Raw genomic sequence first — 18639 nt, 5'->3', positions numbered from 1 at the left:
GGCTTTCCCAGTCCCCCTGCCACCTACACACAGGTTTTCCTCCTCATCGTTGCCAAGTTACAGTCGTCTCCCTGGCACTCATCAAGCACGCTGGAGCTTTGCCACCGCTCCAGGCAGGATCAGGATCTGGGTCCTTGGGATATTTGCTGGGGAAGGAGGTTCCTTGCGTCCTTTGCAGCCTAAAACCAAGCAGCGACTTGCAGATGGATTTTGGTGTGGGGCAGCTATGTACAGTCATTGCGTTTTCCTGCCGCCGCCTGTAGAAGCAGGCACTGAAAGTGGCTGAAACACCGTGAAATCCCCTAATTTCGGGGTTTAATTAAAGAAAATGAGAAAGCAGTGATGGCTGCGTGCAGGCTGCCTGTGCATCTCTGTATGACTGATTGTGTGGTACCAGCGTGCTGGGAAGTACAAAGTCCCCCCTCCGCTTACCAACACAAACTGTGCCGTCACGGCATCCTTAGGGACACCCCTCCTTTCAGCCTCCCTTTGCTGCTGTGCCCTTCTTGCCGAGGCACCGGGCAAACCTCACCTCGCTCTTCCTCATTCACGCAAGCAAGCAGCCAGGAGATGCTGAGCGGTGCTCGTCCGGTGAGCAACCGCGAGCAGATGAGGCCAGGGAGCCCGTTAAAAGAGCGATCCTCAGTGCCGATGGGAAGTGTGAACGTGCGAAGCCAAGCCTCCCCTGCTCGCTAGCTTGGGAAGCACGACTGACAGCTAATAATTTGGAGCAGTGTCTAATGTAAATACAGAAGGAGAACATGCGCTGAAGTATGCGGCTCCCGTGAGCTCCCAGCTTCCAGTCTGGAGCAGCTCTGCCCAGACATGCAGGCACCTGCTGGTGTCTGAGCCGGAGCTGATAGAAGGCCAGGAATTAAATGAACACCTCTCATTTTAGAGGAAAAGAAAAAATACAGCCCAAAAAAAAAACACCCCAAACCCATCCTTTCCGCTTCTGCTTCTGGAGGTCAGGGAAGAGTCAGGTCTCACAAGATCCTGCCCCTCTGCTCAGCTCTTGTGAGACCTCACCTGGAGCACTGTGTGCAGTTCTGGTGTCCTCAATGTAAAAAGGACATGGAACTGTTGGAGCAAGTCCAGAGGAGGCCATGAGGATGAGCAGGGGCTGGAGCACCTCCTGTATGGAGCCAGGCTGAGGAAGTTGGGGCTGTTCAGCCTGGAGAAGAGAAGCTGCTTGGAGACCTCATAGCAGCCTTCCAGTATCTGAAGGGGGCCTATAGGGATGCTGGGGAGGGACTCTTCATTAGGAACTGTAGTGACAGAACAAGGGGTAACAGGTTAAAACTTAAACAGGGGAAGTTTAGATTGGATATAAGGAGGAAATTCTTTCCTGTGAGGGTGCTGAGGCACTGGAATGGGTTGCCCAGGGAAGCTGTGAATGCTCCACCCCTGGCAGTGTTCAAGACCAGGTTGGGTAGAGCCTTGGGTGCCATGGTTTAGTGTGAGGTGTCCCTACCCATGGCAGGGGAGTTGGAACTGGATGATCTTAAGGTCCTTTCCAACCCAAACCATTCTATGATTCTAAGTTCCACCAGGGCAGAGTTTTGCCATTGCATGAACCTTAGCGTGCAGGACGTGGGAATGATGTTGGAGAACTGGAGGCCTGCAGAAGAGCTGTGATTCCTCTGCAGAAGGGATGTTGGCAGCACCGTTACTCAGCAGGAACAGATGCCTCTTCTTTGCGGAGAGAAATCCACAGCTGTGCTCCCTTCCTCCCTAGCAAGACAAACCCTGGGAGCATCCCTGCTTCCCTGGAAAGTACCTGAACACTGTGGAGAAGGCAGTAGGAGAGAAGCCTCTGTCTCTCAGATGTGACAGAGCTCATTCCTCATGGACAGTCACTTATTTGCCACCTATCAGCCATCCCCACAGCTCTGGGCAGCAGCAGGGGCTGCCAGGACGAGCACAGGCTGCTGATGCTGCAGATGGGCTGCGATGCTCAGGGATGCTCAGCTGTGAAAAGCCACTTTCCCAGCCCACGGTGTAGCTCTCGAATGTCTTGGCTGTAAATATCCTGAGCTGGATGTGGGAAGATGGGACAGCAAGGAGGGGACAGCCTCCACCTTCCCTGCTAGCCCAGAAGCTGCCTTAGGCCTGCTGGCAGTGACTCAGATGCCGAATAGGAAGAGCAGGCGTGCCGTGCCATCTGCTTCTCCTCTGGAAGTATTGAGACCGGACTGGTGTAAGCAGAGGGGTAGAAATAGATCTGCACCCTCTCCATAAGGTGCTTGAAGAGGGGAGAGTGCTGCACCCCAAAAAGCACGGGCAGCAGATGAACCCCTCTGCCTCCACTAAGCAGCTGCTTTAAAACCCCGCCATCCCACCCGGTCTTCTTATCCCATGGCATTTGGGTGACAGTCCTGCATATGTCACCAGAGAGGTGTCAGCTCTGACTTGGAAGCCGGCTGTGCCGATTTAGCACCCTGTCACTCGGAGCCGCGCACAGGCACGACCCGAGAACACCGCTCCTCAGCCGCCCCATCGCATGCCGTGTCCTCAGCCCCCCGAGGCTTTCCTCTCCTCTTTTCCCTGCCTCCTTCTCCCAACTGCTTGGCTGCTCATCCTGCCACCACACTGTTGCTCGGCTGCTGGAGCAGCAGCATCTTCCCACCCGCTTGCAGGCATGGACTTTGGTGCTGCTTGGCTGCCAAAGCAGCCTTCCAGGACACTGGGGATACAGCTCTGCTGTGCAACACAGGGACCAGTTTGCTCTTTAAGATACGACTTCTCCTTGACAGTGGGAGTCATGCCTGGGAGGATGGTTGAGGTCCTTACATCATCTCCTTCCAGCACAAGGGTACCTGTTCTTTTCCCTTAGTCCCCTGAGGGTAGAAGGAATTTAATTCCAAAAGCTGAAGGCCCCCTGTACTTTGGTGTGTATTTGGACAGCACAGTTGTTGCTGCAGGACCAGACAGAGGGCTCATATGGTTACTCTCACATACATCCCTGAGCTGGGTCAACTGGGAAGAGCCTTTGGCAGAACAGATGGCAGGGTAAAAGCAGGCCTTTGCTGCTGCTGCTGCTTGGCTGGGGCAAAACGTAAGCATAGAGGCAGGTATCCCTGCAAAGTCACATTGATGGATCTCCTCATGGAAATCTCCACAGCATCAGCCCCACCGTCACCCTGGTGGGAAATGGTCCAGGAAGCAAATCCAAGAGGCTCATGTTCGCTTTCTTGCTTGCTGTTGCTGGGAAACTTTCCTTCCCAGATGGCACAGGGGAGCTGTCAGCCTGGAAAACGACGGGAACAGAAGAGCTGGGCAAAGGGACATGCCAGAGAGCTTGTGTGGGTTGTTAGGAGCAGTTTGTCCCTCAAGAGGAGATGTTTCCCTGTGGCAGGGCAAAATTAAACCTGGGATAAAGGTTTGGGTCTTTCAGAACTAAGAACTCAACAGCCTTGTCTCTGATCTTCCTGGGCACTGGTGTAAATGTGATGCAGCTCCTCCAGTGATTTCCATGCCAGATATTGTGTGTATTGCTCCACTGCAGACTGACTTGCACAGGCTGAGCTCCTGGCGCCCAGCAATACATGCAGTTGCTTCCACTTTCACTCTAATAGAATGCATTACTTTCTCTCTTCCTCCCGCTCAGACTCATTTATAGTGATTTCATAGCTCAACCTGCCTCAGCAATAATCCCTGCAAACACCGAGTTACACTGAGCTCATCAGTCCATGGACTAGGAGCATGCCTTTGAATCGATGTGAAAGCTGGAATCCACTCCATGCTGGATGTTACATTATACATTGGGAGATTTCTTGTCTCCTAAGGGATGGCTTGCAGGAGAGAGCGTACCGAGAAGTGTTGTTCTAGCACAAACACAGCTATTTAAATGAGCCAGTGAGAACAGAATTTGTGTTAGGTTGGGAGGATAAAATTGGATTGAAATTGGGTATACCATTGATCTCATCCGTCCTTACTTTACATATGGTGGATTTCCTGCTGCCAGTATAAAGGAGCAGCTCTAAAATAAGCCAAAGGTATGTAAATGGAGAGCAGTATGTTCAAGTGGAATTACAATTTCACCTCTAGATTTGTCTGAGAAGCAGAAATAAGGCCAGAGCTCTGTGTTGGTTCACACACACGGTGCCTGTTCACATCATAGCTATGGGAGAGGTGCTCCTCACCACGTTATTGAGATGTAAATCGCCTGGGTGAGGAAGGGGGGGGGCGTTAGGAGCACAGGTAGAAACCGCAAACCAGCGTCTCCCGTGTTCTCCCAGCAGGGTGGGAGCGTGTGCCCAGAGCCCGCAGCACTCCTCATCCTGCACTTGTATCCTTGCCTTGGCTAGGAGATCTGGGAAGGATTTGCCTCAGTTTCCTTCATTGCTGAAAGGGAGGGATGAAACTCATTAGTCCACAAAGATTGATAACTCAGGCTTTGCAGTGTGCTTTGCACTGCTCAGAAGGACAGCGATGTTCTCCAGAACTGGAAACCCTCCTTCTCCTTCCCACACTTGCTGCTTGCCATCTGGCTGAGAGGCATGCAGAAAAGGAGACCCAAATCCTCCATTTAATTATACTGTGTGATTTATTATCTCACCTCAGATTTTGTTGTTCATCTCTTTTACAGGTTTCATTTACACATGGAGCCTTTTAGCTTTAGCAGGCTACATCGCTTTCCCTTCTGATTCTGCAGATATCAGTCAGCCAAAAAGAAGAGAGACAAAAGAGCAATTGTCCTTAAGTTCTCAGTCAGTCTTTCCTAGGCTTTATATATTGTATCCTTCTATTCTGCTCCCTAGCTCAAAAGCTGGAATGCAAGCCGAAGCAGAAGAACAACTTCCACAGGACCAGTAGGGACCCTCGTTTGGGACATTTAAGCCCAAATACGACTAAGGTCTGGAGGTAACACTAGTGAAACCCATTGCACCACCCCTCAAACCTGCAGGCAGGAGTGAGCTGCATGACGCTGCCCCTGCATGTTTTCTGTAGCAATTACCATGAGCTAAAAACAAAGCCTAGGGTGGGATTTGTTAGCACTGAACACCTCGGATTGCAGCTCATTCCAGCTGTAATGGAGTGTTGAGCAGGGTTCAGCTCTGCAGGGGCTGAGCTGCTCGCAGGTGTAGCCTGCCTTGCAAACTATTGGAAATTGCACCCTGAAGACCGAGAAGGAGTAGGAAAGTGTTGGGATCTGCTGGGAAGTGTTGCAATGCTGCTAACAGTCAGTATCAGCTCAAGGGCCCAAACAGCACCCTAAAACAGAGAATAACCTTCCCAGAAGAAGAGTGCACGGGAGCGGGTGAGGACTCTGTAAAGGGAGCAAACACGACACAAAAGCCCTTCTGAGGAATATAAATATCTCCGTGATGATGAGCTGGTGAAAGGAGGGAAAGGCAGAACTCCCAAGGCAGAAATCAACCTGCTGACAGAACCGTCTGGGGTGTCCTGTAACATCTCTGCTAGCAGTTTCTTCAGGACAGCTTGGTACTTTTCCAGCTGCCTTGGGATGAGGCACATCCCAGCTCTGCCAGGAACTGCCCGCTGAGGGGGCGGAAGGCAGAAACATTAGAAGGAAAAGCTGAGGAGAGCAGACAGAGGCAGGTTGTGGAGCTCAGACCCCGCTTTGGTCAAGTTGGAAGAGGGTCTGGGGCTGATTTGAAGGGACAAGGATGATCCTCATGTAGGGAGGAAAGCAACATTTTGAAGTCAATGCAGTCTTGTGCTGTTCAGAGGGCCAGAGTTTTCATGCATTGGATCAGCTATGGGCTGACTCGGAAACACAGATGAAAGCTCCTCCTGGCCACAGAGACTGTAAAGATGAAAATCATTGATTATGATCCTCCACTATCTCACACCCTGACCCTTCAAGCCCTCAGCTTCACTGGTGCTGGTGAAGCACCCTGCCTTAATAAAGGCTGAGGATGAAGCATCATCCTGCCTCCAGCCTGACTGACTTTGAGCCAGCTGTGGCTCAGATGTGCCTGAAGTAAATAGAGTTGTTCTGGAGGCACAGGAGGGCTTGTGGTTGCAGCAGGGAAGGGTGTGCACACTGGGATGTGCCAATTATTTAATGCTTTGAAGTGTGAATCCTTGCTGTTTAAATCCTATTATTGCTTCTTGGTGCACCATGGCTGTAATAGCTGCACATTAACCTGCAAAGTCTTGGCCTGATTCCAGTGTAGCTGGTTTGGGGTGGACCTCCACACTGCTGCTGGTGGAGAGCACTGCTGAGCTCCCTGCAGGAGGGGCTACATGGGCAGGGCAAAGAACAACCTGGATTCAGGTGGAAAAGCACAGTTTTCAGACTTGGCTAACCAGGTAAGCATGCCTTTGAGGGCTTAGACTGGCACTTAAATCCCTAAACCCAGCAATTTTCTGCTCCTTTCCCATTTATGGGACTAAACTCGGCTTCAAGACCCTTCTTCCCAGCCCAAAGAGAAAAGCCAAAGTTGCTTTGGGATATGACAAACGTGACAGGACATGTAAAGTGGATTGAAGGCTGTGCTCGGTGTCAAACTGCCTGCTGTGCACTTGCTTGGGTTTGAACAGATGTCTAGAAGAGCCTCAATCACTGGCAGACGCATAGCTACAAGGGCTGTGATGTATGAACCATCGATCTGGGGACCATGCGTGGGTCCTTATCATCTTCCTCAAGCAGGCTGAAGGATGACTGTGCTCCCCCCAAAAAGCAATTGCTACCCACAGCAAGTGGATAGGTGCTGGAAATAAGATTTCTCCCCAGTATCAATGGGTAGTGCTGTGCAAGGAGAGCTCACTTCGGCTGTGTTTAAGGAGCTGCAGTCTCTGAGGCTGCCTGACACCTTTCAACAGTATTAGTTTCACATCAAAAGAGAGAACGTTCTCCTCTCTGCACATCCCAGAGGTGACAACCATCTGGAGGATGGTTAATTATTTATTACAACAAAAAGACTCATCACTGTGGTGATGGGAGGCTGCAGCTTCTCTGTCAAAATCACAGCCACTAGCATGGAGGAAAGAAAAACGAGCCCCACCAGCTGCAGATGATCCCCCCCACAGGTCTTCTGGTTCTTATGCAAAGGATCTAGGCTCTTCCTTTCTAGTCTTACAGCCTAAAGGTTGTCTCTGCCCTCTCCCATAGCCCTTCACTTTGGGGTGAGTGAGGGACTGCCAGTATCAGGGTATCTCCTGTTGAACAGGAGGGGCAGATGACGGAGATGAAAGCTTGGGGAATGAGGGAGGAGGAAACCTTTCCTGAGTCATTCATGGCTCCAGCCCCTGCAGTTTCTTAGGGGTTACCTGCATTTTATGGGGTTTGCTCTGCATGAAAAGGGCATGAAGTCCTCAGTCTGTTCAGCCAGCAGAGACACTGCATATACCACAAGTGAACTGGCCACTGCCTCCTTTGAAACCATCATGAGAATCTAAATGACACAGGAAAGAAGATACCAGGGTAACAGTGGAGAGGGCCATCTGACAACAAATCCCTCTGGCTTTTGACCAGCTGCAATCTAATTTATCCACCAGCTAACCAGAGGTATATTTACTCTCCCAGTTGCTCCTGAGCTGAGAATAGAAGTGTCTTGACTGACAATTCTCCTCTCAAATCTTTTTCTGTAAACAGATTTGTTCTTTAGCAATATCTCCAGGGACTTCAAGCCCAGCCCTTGAGCACTGTTAAAGACTCTCTCTGTTCTGCAAGCTTCAGCCCTCCAGCTCTTCTAGTTTAAGACCCACACACACACTCCCATCAGTCCCACTGGCAGCGAGGGAGACAGAGTGATGCTGCGAGAGAGACAGACCTGGAGACAGCTGTTTTGTTAAATTTTATCTTCATATTCCTCACCCCTGCAAACCCTCCTTGATGGGCTGAATCTTTTAATAAGCCTCGCTGGGTCCAGGAGAGCTGGGAACTGCATTTGCCAGCACAGCTCCATAACAGCCTAGTATAAAGTGCTTTAGAAAGTACCTTCTGAAGTGATTTAACAGCAGCTTCACGTCAGAAGAGGACTTACATAAACATTAAATGCTCTCTTTAAATATTAAAATATTCTCTCGGGATGAATTTAATGAAGCCTGGTCCCACTGCTTCAGCGCGCTACCTGATCTGAGCCTGGTCCTGAGTTAGTGTCCGAAACCTCTTGGAAGTACTGAAAGACATTGTGAGGCCACGTTTCACCCCTATGTTAGCTTTCCCATAAATATCAGCTGGATTTGAAGTTAATAAAGATTCCCTTTCTGTCACATCCCGCTCCTCTCCCTGCACCCTGCTCAGGGCAGCACTGGGGCCATCTCCCCCTTGTCCACCCTTGCTGGGACATCAGAGCTGTCACTGCACTGAGACATGGCTCTGGGTGACCCAGCCAGATCCGTTGTTTGCTGCAGTGATCGTAAGAGAATTGCTCAGGCTTTCCCTTCGCAATACAATGTGTTGATATGCAGATGTGTTGATTATGTGGTGTTATCTCAACAGTGCCAATCTTTTCATTTATCACCACAATAAAATACTGCCATATTGAAAGAAATAAACCTGGGCACCTCCTTTATTTCTTCCTGACTACCCCTTTGTGAACTGATTCGCTCCCTCTTCCCCCAGAGGAACCCCCACACACTGCTCCAGTCAAAACCGGTAATTTCTGATTGTCTCTTCCTCAATTTGTAAGCAGGACGTGTCTTTTGCACCTGAGATGTCCAGCTCAATGCCTCTCCAGGCAGACATGTACTCTGCTGTTAGTGAATATGCTTCCCAGCTACAAAAGAGAAGGCACAATGCAGGAAGATCCCAAGTTCAGCATCAGCACAACAAAGTACTGCACCCTTGTGGGGCATTGCCCAGCTCTGTTTGTGCCTGTGTAAAATGGGGTGAAATGCCAGTTTGGAGGCAGGAGGGGTGAACATCCACCGGGTATTGGTGTGAGCACAGTGACAAGTCAGAGCATTTATCTACCTAGCTGTCTTCCAAAGCAATCGAATCCTCCCTGTCGATAGGGACTGTCTGAGACTCACGGTCTGTCTGCCCAAAGCAGAGGGCACCCAGCTCCAGCACTGCTGCAGCACGCTCCGGTGTCTGCTGGGTTCTCACAGCAAGTGAGGGGCAGGAGCTGGTGAAATCGATGCTCCCGTGCTGGGGGATGAGCAGAGAGCATCTTTCCCCTTGTTTAAGCACCGGTTTTGCTCCCTCCAGCTTGTCAGGGCTCTCTCCACTGAAGCCAGCACATGCTGGTAACACATTTATCTGAGCACTTATGAAGTACCCACTCAGCTTGAAGTGGGAACAGAGACCAAGGAGCTACCTGGTGAGTGCAGCCATGGGATGCTGGAGACCAGATCTCTGCATGCTCCTGGTCACCCGTGGATGCCTTTCCCACCCTTTATCTACGGTACAGGCACCTGTGCACACTCACTCACCTGCATTGTGGTCCCTCTGTATTTACTGCAGCTTAGCAATTCTACCTGTAAAACTTCCAGAGAGGTCAGCAGATCTGCTCTCCCTAGGCCCACATGCACGTGTGTTCGTGAAAAGGACATTATACAACAGGGGGTTTATTTCCCCTCCCTTTGCTAAAGAGTCTGCACAAAGCCCGTTTGACACCGGTTCTCATTTTAATTGACTTTCCCAGTATCTTGTCATGGTTATGACGGATGCAGCTGACGAGTCAGCAGATGGTGTTGGGAAGTGACAAATTAGTTACCACGAAAGGTCACTTTTTCAAAGCATTAAACTTTCCCATGTCTTGTCCCCTTTTACCTCATACCCGCTGCTGGCTGGCCCGTCTCCCATCCATCCACAATGAAGCTTTCTGCACTGGAAAGGACAACCTTTACAATTAGAAGGGATGAAAATTAATCATATCTGTGTTAGCTGCATGGTGTCTGCCAGGTTCATGTCTTAATTACGCAAGAGGACTCAAAAAGGAAAGGAAACAGAGCTGAAAACAAGGACCTGGCTGAGACTTCTTCAGTGGAAGCACTGGAATGGCTGGGAGCAACAGGCGGCTTTTTACTCTAGGTTTGCCCAGTCCACGAAAGCAACTTTTGGTACGTCCCTGTTGCCAATGCAAAATGAGGATAAATGAAAATAAAAATCACAGCTAGAAGCTTCATTCCCCAGCATTATACTGCAAAAACCCTGCCCTGCTGCAGTCCCTCTCACAATTTGCAATCTGCAGCCCCCCTGGAACTCTCCTTGCTTTATGAAGCAAAATTGCAGGAGAATTTAGAAGCTTAGCAGAAATACGACGTGCAAAATGGAGCTGCTCGCAGTTCTGCTTGTACCTAAAGTTAAACGTTTGCCATAATTGGGAGTAATTTTAACAGGAAACCGGCAGTAGTAGTAAAGTCCATTAAGCCGTGTATCAATTGCAGTGTCAAGGAATCAGGGGGAAATGAGCTCCCTGTGCCAGCAACACTGAGCATTTGTCTCCATGTCCTCCAGGCCGCCCTGTGCTCAGGGTATTTTGGCAAGTGGATTGCATAAAAACCAGCAGATAGAAGCCAATGTGAGTCTGAAGCTGAAATTAAGCCCCAGGCTAAGGCAGCGGGTGGAGAGCACGTGGGGGGAGAGTGTGAAGGACCAAAACCCTGCCCTGGCGCTGGGTCAGGCATTGGGGTATCCCCAGCAACGCTGCTGATTCTGGGGTGAACAGCAGAGCCACAGCACCAGCCCTGGCACTACCATGGGCTAAATCTCTCCCCCTCATATCCACAGAGCTCCTTGGATGGGGCTGGCACGTATGAGTAGGAAGGACAGAGCTTTGTGCATCCTGGTTTGCTCTCACGGCCCCCCCATACCCACAGCAGCATCAGGCTTGGACAATCCATGTCCCCAGCCCCAGTTCCCTTTCCCAATGCTCACAGGAACATTTACCTCACCCCACTCGCATCAAGTTGTTCTTGCTCAGAGTCAGATGAACCAAAAACCTGGCTGCTGAGCTGAATGTCTGCAGTCACACAGCCCAGGTTGATGTGGGTAAAGGAGTTCATTTTCGGCTCCCTGCTCTGGAAGTGGGAGCAGAAAGCTCCTTCTCACAACGCAGGCAGCATCCTCCAGCTGCTGTCTCTGCATGAACGCGTTACGGATTCAGCAGGCGCTGCTGAACCTCCTAATGAATAAAGCACCAGTGGCAAATTTTAATGCAGTTTGCAAAATATTAACACTAGGTAAATATTTGGAGAGTCATGAGCTTAAAACACAGGGGAATTTGCAGCATAAATATTGTAAGGGTGCGGAGTTCCTCCTCCCCTCCTCCCCATGCTTGCCTGGCACCCACCTCAGTCTCTCCCCACTGCCTAGTGGTGCAATTCAAGGGCTGGGCAAACATCAATAGCAAGGATTTAGCTCCTGCTGACTCCCCAAACCAGTTCACCCCCTGCTCGAGCAGATAAGGATCTCTTAGATCAACAGGGAATTTTGTCTCCCATTATGTCTGTCTCCTCCCACTCTGCCTGGTTCCTGCAGGCAACCCAGAGACCTTGAGGCTGCTCTTGCTGATGGCAGAGAGCAGTTGGCAAGGTGCAGGTCAGCCACGGGGAAGACTTGAAGGTTTGGATGTGCAGCAGAGGGTAGGGAGCATCCCACCACTTGCCCTTCCACGGCAGTGATCTGTTTTACCTGCAGATACAATGCTGTGTAGCTCTTCAGGACCAACATCTCCAATAGACCCTGGATGGAGCAGCATCTTTGCAGCAGACCCATCTCCAGCAGGATTGCACCAATTTATATCCTCAGCAATTCACTGAACTCCCCTGGGTTTGCAACGTGCTTCCAAGAGCTTCCCATGGGTATTAGAAGCCTGGAAAAGGAATGCTGCACCCCAGAATGCCAAAGCCTCTCTGGAAACCAGGTCTGAGGTGACCCCAAATGCACACCCCAAAATCGGGGAGAGCTGGAAACTCTGCCTCCTGCCTTAATGGAAGGACAAAAGAAAGAGGAAAACGTGTTTCTGGACATAGCTGGGATGGATTTAGCTTCTCTACCAGTGGTGGAGGAGACAGGCGCTGGCCAAAGTGCCCTATCCCATGACAATCATCTTCTATTAGAATTTAAAGAAACCAAGCCAACCCAGCCCCTTTCTTATTAAACCACATTTCTGTGCCTATAAAATCATTCTGGTCTCTCAAACAAGTGGAAAAAAGAAACAAACAAGAGAAAAATGCTCCCTTGCTTTGTTTTTGTTCATTTTTTGGTCACTCCTTTGCCATTCGTTCCCCAGTCTGGAACAAGTGAAGAGAGAAAGGAGAGGAGGTGAGAAAAGAAGATGGGATGCATCTCATCTGTTCCCATTTTGGTTTTCAAATCCAAACCCCCAGGTTTTCACTGGAAGGCTCAGGAGTATTTTTAGGAATGACAGAAGATGCAGTCCCTGTGCAGAGTGGGGCTTGGCTGGGGGTGAGCAGGGCAGGCGAGCGGCCACAGCAGGGATGGGAGATGCTGCCTGCAGCTGATGCAGCTCAGTCAGGGGCTGAGGCTCTGAGGCAGGGCAAGCAGCAGCTCCCTGCTCCCTTCACAGGGATTATGTATTAGATTTGATGGAAGAGCCATTTAGCCTTTACACCTGCTGACCTTTCATTTTCTTATTACCTCCTTTTACATGCACCCCCCCCCCCCACACACACACACTGTTCCCATATCAAACAACAATAGATCAGGTTAAGCACAGGAAGACAAAGGACTAAGGCACCAAGAAGTGCATTAAAGGGCTGGATTGCACTGCCCCATCGGCAGGAGAACGATGTGGGATATTCCTGCTCACACACAGATGCTGTGTTCAGTGCTGTATTGCTGTGGTCACTGTGGCAGATGAAGGTTGCAGGGAGCCCCGTCTCATTGCAGACGGGGAGGTAAGAGCAGTCAGGATCCAACCACCAGCATTTGCAGTGGTTGTCCATGGGGATCATCCTTCCATGGTTGAAGTGTAGTGTGAAAAGGCATCGCTGTGCTCAATGATGCCAGCTCCCAGGAGATTTCCTGATACGGTGGACTGGATTATGCTGGATGCTCAGGATTTATATCAGTGCTTTCAATGGAGAGTCACCCTTCTCATCCCAGAAACCCTCAGCAGTTAATAGCAGTTTATCTGCAACAGGGGAGAAGAGTTTGCTGCTGCTTTATCTCCTTTCAGGCTTTCAAGGCAACATTTCATTCTGCCAGGCAACGAGGAAACAGGGTCAGATGCTTCAGGGTGAAAAAGAGACAGTGCACATTCAAGTGGATGTGCTCAGCGGTGAGTGTTCCTCATGGAGGAAACCTGGAGATCAGCTAAACAGTGGCACATCCATCCCAGCTGGGACATGGGGCTGGGAAAAGCAAATGGAAAACTCTGATAAGAGCAAGAAAGATCTGCAGAGACATTTGGGCCTGTCCAGCCAATTCCAGCTCCAGCACAGGACTCAAATTTGACAGAATGCCTGTTTAATCCACGGATATTTTCCTAAGTGTTGAATAGCAATCTCAGTGTGTCTCTCAGCCACGAGGGCTTTAGAGAGCTAAATAGTAAAGACCGGGAATTAAGGAGAATAAATATTAATGAAAGGAGTGGAAGAAAAAGAATCAATCATCTTTTCCAGGCAATCCTCCATTGCTTTGCTCATCTGTGCAGGGCTGCTGCGTTTCCCTCTTCTCTTGTGCCATGTGGGATGTAGGAGCTCGTGGACCACAATACCGAGCGGGTTTGTGCAGAGATGCAACTGCTGCACAAGCAGTGCAGCAGCTGGAGGGAGCACCCATGACACGTGGAGAAGGAAGAGAGGCAGAAAACAGGATGGGAGCAGGAACTGCCAAAGAAAAGGGGTTTGCATCCATGTGGGATTTGATGTGCACTGAAATTGGTGCAAACCCCTCCACAGGTTTCAGTGTTTGCAGGTCAAGCCCTGAGCAGCACAGCCCAGAGCCAGCACCGTTACGTAAAGGGATGGGGAGAATCCCAGGGTGGGCTGGATGGAGGAAATGAATCCAATTACAGGATGAAGGGCAAAGGGAGAGAAGGCACTTGTTTGGTTTGGAGCAAATCCCTAGAAGGCTTGAAAGCAGGGACAGCAAGAAGAGGCCAGAAATGAATTGCAGTGCAGGACACCCTGCCACCATCAAGAGGAACAGGGGCCTCAGAACAGGGCAAAAGGCACAGGATGAGGCTCCTCAGGTGGCTGAGAGTATGGCCAGGGCAGTGATGTGAGGGAATCATCCCAGGACACCCACAGTACCACCGGGACAGGGCTCTTCTGGGAGCTGGAATATGAGGACACTGGGACAAGGAGCCAGCCCAGCCAGGCATCAGTCCTGCTGCAAAGCAGGGAACAAGCAAGCAACCCCATCTGTACCGTGTCCCCAAAGATCACAGTGCTGCTGGCATCACTGCAGGGTCCAGCTTCCACCGAGGACACCAAGGGCTCTGCACTAGGAATGAAGAGAAAACATGACCCAGTTATGACAACACAAACCAGCTCGTATAAAGCGTTGCTGCAGAGGACTATGAACATCCACAGTGAGCTCCTCAGGAATAACAGGGCTCGACTTCAAATGAGATTTACAAATAAAAGAGCTGGATTATCTCTGTTTGCCACCCCTTGTTCAGCTGCTCCCAGGGCTGGGCCAGAGCAGGCACTGCTGGACTCTGCAGATCCAAGTGGTGGTGCTGCACTGCTCCATCCCTCTGGTATTAAATGAAAACCTTTCCTTTGCCTCTCTGACTTTGCCATTAAGCACTTGCCACTAGTTGGGCAAAGCAGAGCTTGGAGAGACAAGCTGGACACAGATCCCTGACTCCCAGCTCTCCCTGTTGGCTCCTGCCCAACACCTATGTAGCTCAAATAGCCCATAAAGCAGAACAAACTCAAGCAAGGGATTGACTGGAAGCTCCCACAGGAGCAGACAGCATCTTCTCCTTTGCCTTGGCCACACTGCCCTCCCAGAGGATGGCTTTCTCCCTTGCTTCCATACAGAGAGCAGTGCCTGTGCTGCTCATCCCGCAGCGCTCCATGGCCGCTGGGGCTGTCTTGCAAACCTGCCTACTCTGCACAGCCCCGCTTGTCACTTAGGGAAGTGTTGACAGCACCACACGGAGCGGCACAGGTTCACAGCTGAGCCGGATTGCTCAGCTCCTTGGCAGGGGAATGACAGGTCCCAAAGACTCGCTGTCTCTCCAAGGCAATCCTACGGTGCTTGTAGAGATGTTACCTGGATCAGCAGCAGGAGGAAAAGCCTAGGAGGTGGCAGGGGCCTGCCTGCGTGCGAATACCATGCACATGAGGCAAGGTTGGCAGTGGTGGAGCTCTCCCCACTTCCCAGCTGCCTTCTGGCTCTGGGATACCCAATCCCGTGTGGTGGGGAGAGCCTGGGGAAGGAGCTGTGATGAAGGGAAACAGGAGCTGGGGTTCCTCCTGCCCAAGCCCTTTGGGGACTGTGAGCAAGGCAGGAGAGAGGCTTCCGTGCACCCTTATTTTGGGGGACAGAAATGAGGGCATGGGGTGAAGAAACTCCCTGTGTACCTCCAGATCCTTGTCCTGGATGGATGCAGATGAACAAGCCCAGGGGAGCGCCCAGGAGTGCTGTGGATGCTGGCAGAGGGCACGGCTGCCTCCTCAGAGCCCAGTTAATCCCTGCAGGGCGAGAAACAGCCACCCCAAACCAAATTGTAAATACATCCGTGTCCTCCTTCTCCCTGCCACGCGTTTAAATCTATTTGATCCACTCTAATGGATTGATCTACAAGTTTGTGCACACACATCCTGCTTTGGACAGGGCTGCTGGCAGCGCCTCGCCCATCACGACCTGTCAGCTCCACTCAGCCTCACCTCCACCGGGGAACGAATCCAATTACAGGATAAAGGGTTTTCTTCCCCTCCATCTGGTCTCTGTAACGCTCCGGCTTTATCTTTCTTTAACCCCTTTCCTGGTGAGGGAGCTCACAAGCCCAGCGTAAGCGGCTCAGCGCAGTGGCCACGCGTGGCTGCTATCTGATATGGGGAAACGAGGGCAGCTGGGGTACCGGGAGGTTTGCACCTTCCTCCCTCTTCTGCCACCAGGGAGGAACGGGCCCCTCCGGAGATTCAGGGCTAACCAGAAGCACAAAAGCACGCTCAGCACCAGTTTTCATTCAGCATCGGTGCTCATGGCCGAGGTTCAAGGTCCTGCCCATCACCAGAATGTAAGCACAGATGTTTGCTTCATGACTCGTTTCTTTTGTGTTTCACTATGTCTTGCTCTGCAGGTCATTCCTGGTGTGTCCCTGGGCAAGCAGCAATGAAGAGCCCTGTGCTGGGACAGGGAGAGACACAGCAAAGAGCTCCCGGTTCCGCTGTTCCAGACACTCACTCCTGCAGCAGAGCCCATGCTTTGCTCTGCCTGTTGACTGTGCCCAGTGAACCAACCGCATCAGCTCAGTGCACGTTAGTTATTTGATTATAATTATCATTTCATGCTTTACACAGGACATAAAAGCCCAGAGCAGCTCAGGGCTCTGTCACGCAATGTGCGGACAAACAATGACAACGAGGCAATCTCATCTCGTAGAGCTTAGCAAAGCAGGAAAAAAAACCCAACCTTGCAAAGGGGAAGAAAACCCTTCCTTTTCTTAAGGAAAACCACAAAGGAAGCAGCCTCTTCTCTCACATTAAACAGGGCCTGAATTTTGCCTTCTTTGCCATGGAGTCAGCATAGAGAACAATTGAGAGCTCTCTGGGAGACAGCCCATAAAGTTTCCCTGCTAAGAGACACCAAATTAAAGCCATCGCTTTCCATTTCTGTGACAGAGACACAGAGGGAACCAAGGTTGTATTCAGGACATGTCCTGAAGGAACCAGCTCTTGTCTCCAGGGTCGTTTCCCTACACTGAGCTTATTCGAGGCCTCCGGCATTGCTCTGATTGCTCCTGACCTGCAGAGAGCTCTAAATCCACCAAAACACCAGCCCCAGCTCGCAGGGGAGGAAGCCAAGTCTGTGAGGACAGGGTAGGACAGCCCCTGTCAGCACTACAGAGGGGGCTCAGGCTTACCTGCTCCATATTCAGCTCCCAAAGAGGGGAAAGGTCCTGGTCCAGATCTTGTTGAAGGTCAGGTGAAAGTCCTCGTGATCCAGTAAGACCTCATGGTCCATAGTCATCTGTATGAAAGGTTTCACAAATGAAACCAAATCTGCACCCCACCTTAGCTGGAAGAGCAAGTGGAGAGGGTCCACGGGTCAATGACAGCATCGGATCCTTTCCCCCACCACTCAAAGCAGACTCACTTCACCTCTTCTCCACGTAGCTGGGCTTCATTTGCACAACTCCACTCAAAGACGGGACAGCACAAAGACGGGGTAGAAAGCCTCAGATGGGAGATGGAAATTGACTCTCCCATAACTGTGTTCATGTACAAAACCTGGGAGAAGCACCAGAGCTTTCAGGTGCTGCTGGCACTGGCAGCAAGGTCCAAGTCTTTTAAAGGTGGAGCATCACTGTGATATCTCTTAGCTGGAAAGAGCTGCTCTCTACCATGGAGGTTAGGAGGGGCATGGAATGGAGATGCACATCTCTGTGTATTAGCATTTCTGGCTTCTGCTTGAATATTCAACTAATTCTGGGGAAATGTGCCCAACTTTTGCATGTCCAGAAGCCTGACTATGGCTGTATGGAAACACATGACCATATGGAGAGACTATGTCATGGAGAGGCATGAAATATGTCCAGGGAAAGCTTTATGAGAAGTAAGGCTATGGGACTTCTCCACAAGAAACCCTCCTCCTCAAAGAAGGCCTTGACTGGGAGTTTCACAGCTGGTGGTTTCACAGGACATACAACAAGAGAGGCACAGATATCCCACAGGGAATCCTTATCCCAGGGCAGCTGAGGCTGATGTGACCCACTTCCTCTCACCACATCCGTGTTCTGTTCCTCTTGGATCTCTGCTAATGGATTAGTGGATCAGCGATTAGGACATCATTCATCCCAGGCTTCCCTTTAGCCTTCTGCTCCTGTCCTCCAGCTCCCAGGCATCCCAGTCCTGCAGAACACCTCGTTCCTGCAGCATTGGTCCTGCTCTTGGACCTTGTCTTGGCAGAGGGCAGCGGTGGGGAGGCTGCAGCTTACCGCATTAACAGATCAGGGCCATTAACGCCACCAGAGGTCAGAGATTAATGAAGAGCTTCACTAAGGCTCCTTAAGCAGGTCTCCTGGAGGAGCAGCATCAATGACCCAGAAGGAAGAAATGGGGAAAAACCTTGGATGAGGCGAAGCACTGGTGCTCTGAACTGGCACCAACCCTGCGGAGGAGGTTTCACAGCCTCATGTGTGCAGGAATGGGGAACCCACACCCCATACTGGGTGCTAATAGACTGGGAGACACTTCTTTCCCTCCTGCTTGCTCTCCCAGTGTGGTAGAGGCTGGTTCTGGTCCCTCAGCATTGCCAAGGCTTTACCTTCCCTCCCCCAGTGTACTCAGGCGCTGTTTCTCCAGTGACTTTGTCAGGCTGGTTTTAGAGCAACCTCTAAACCCTGCCAATCCATGCAAAGCTGAAGCCCAGATCAGTGTCCCGCTTGCTGGGATGAGGAGGAGGCTCAGGTGGGAAACCCTCACCAGTAGCTCCCTGGGAGACAGGGATGGTGCCACCTCCATCCCTGCCAGATGGTGCACTCCCTCTGTCTTGCCAGAGATCCTTGGAGGATCAGCTGAATAACGTATATCCTCACAAGGAGGCAAGACAGAGGAGGAAATTCAGTGCTT

The 18639-nt window shown here is 50.9% G+C and overlaps 1 protein-coding gene and 1 long non-coding RNA gene across 3 annotated transcripts in view; one reads left to right on the top strand and one right to left on the bottom strand.

The window, feature by feature from the left end:
- The window catches only part of LEMD2 (LEM domain nuclear envelope protein 2), a 186098-nt gene that overhangs the window by 13248 nt on the left and 154211 nt on the right, over positions 1–18639 (bottom strand). The gene's annotated exons all lie outside the window — the stretch shown is intronic.
- On the top strand, positions 4785–8008 carry LOC134156992 (uncharacterized). The gene is made up of 2 exons (XR_009962158.1): positions 4785–6282; positions 7568–8008. It is a non-coding gene; the product is annotated as an uncharacterized LOC134156992 (long non-coding RNA).

Source organism: Pezoporus occidentalis, unplaced genomic scaffold (assembly GCF_034315485.1).
Source record: "Pezoporus occidentalis ecotype Australia unplaced genomic scaffold, CSIRO_AGI_Poc_V1 ctg92, whole genome shotgun sequence".
In the NCBI taxonomy this organism is placed as follows: domain Eukaryota; kingdom Metazoa; phylum Chordata; class Aves; order Psittaciformes; family Psittacidae; genus Pezoporus; species Pezoporus occidentalis.
The sequence above is the reverse complement of the archived record's forward strand: the minus strand, read 5'-3'. Positions and strand labels throughout refer to the sequence as shown.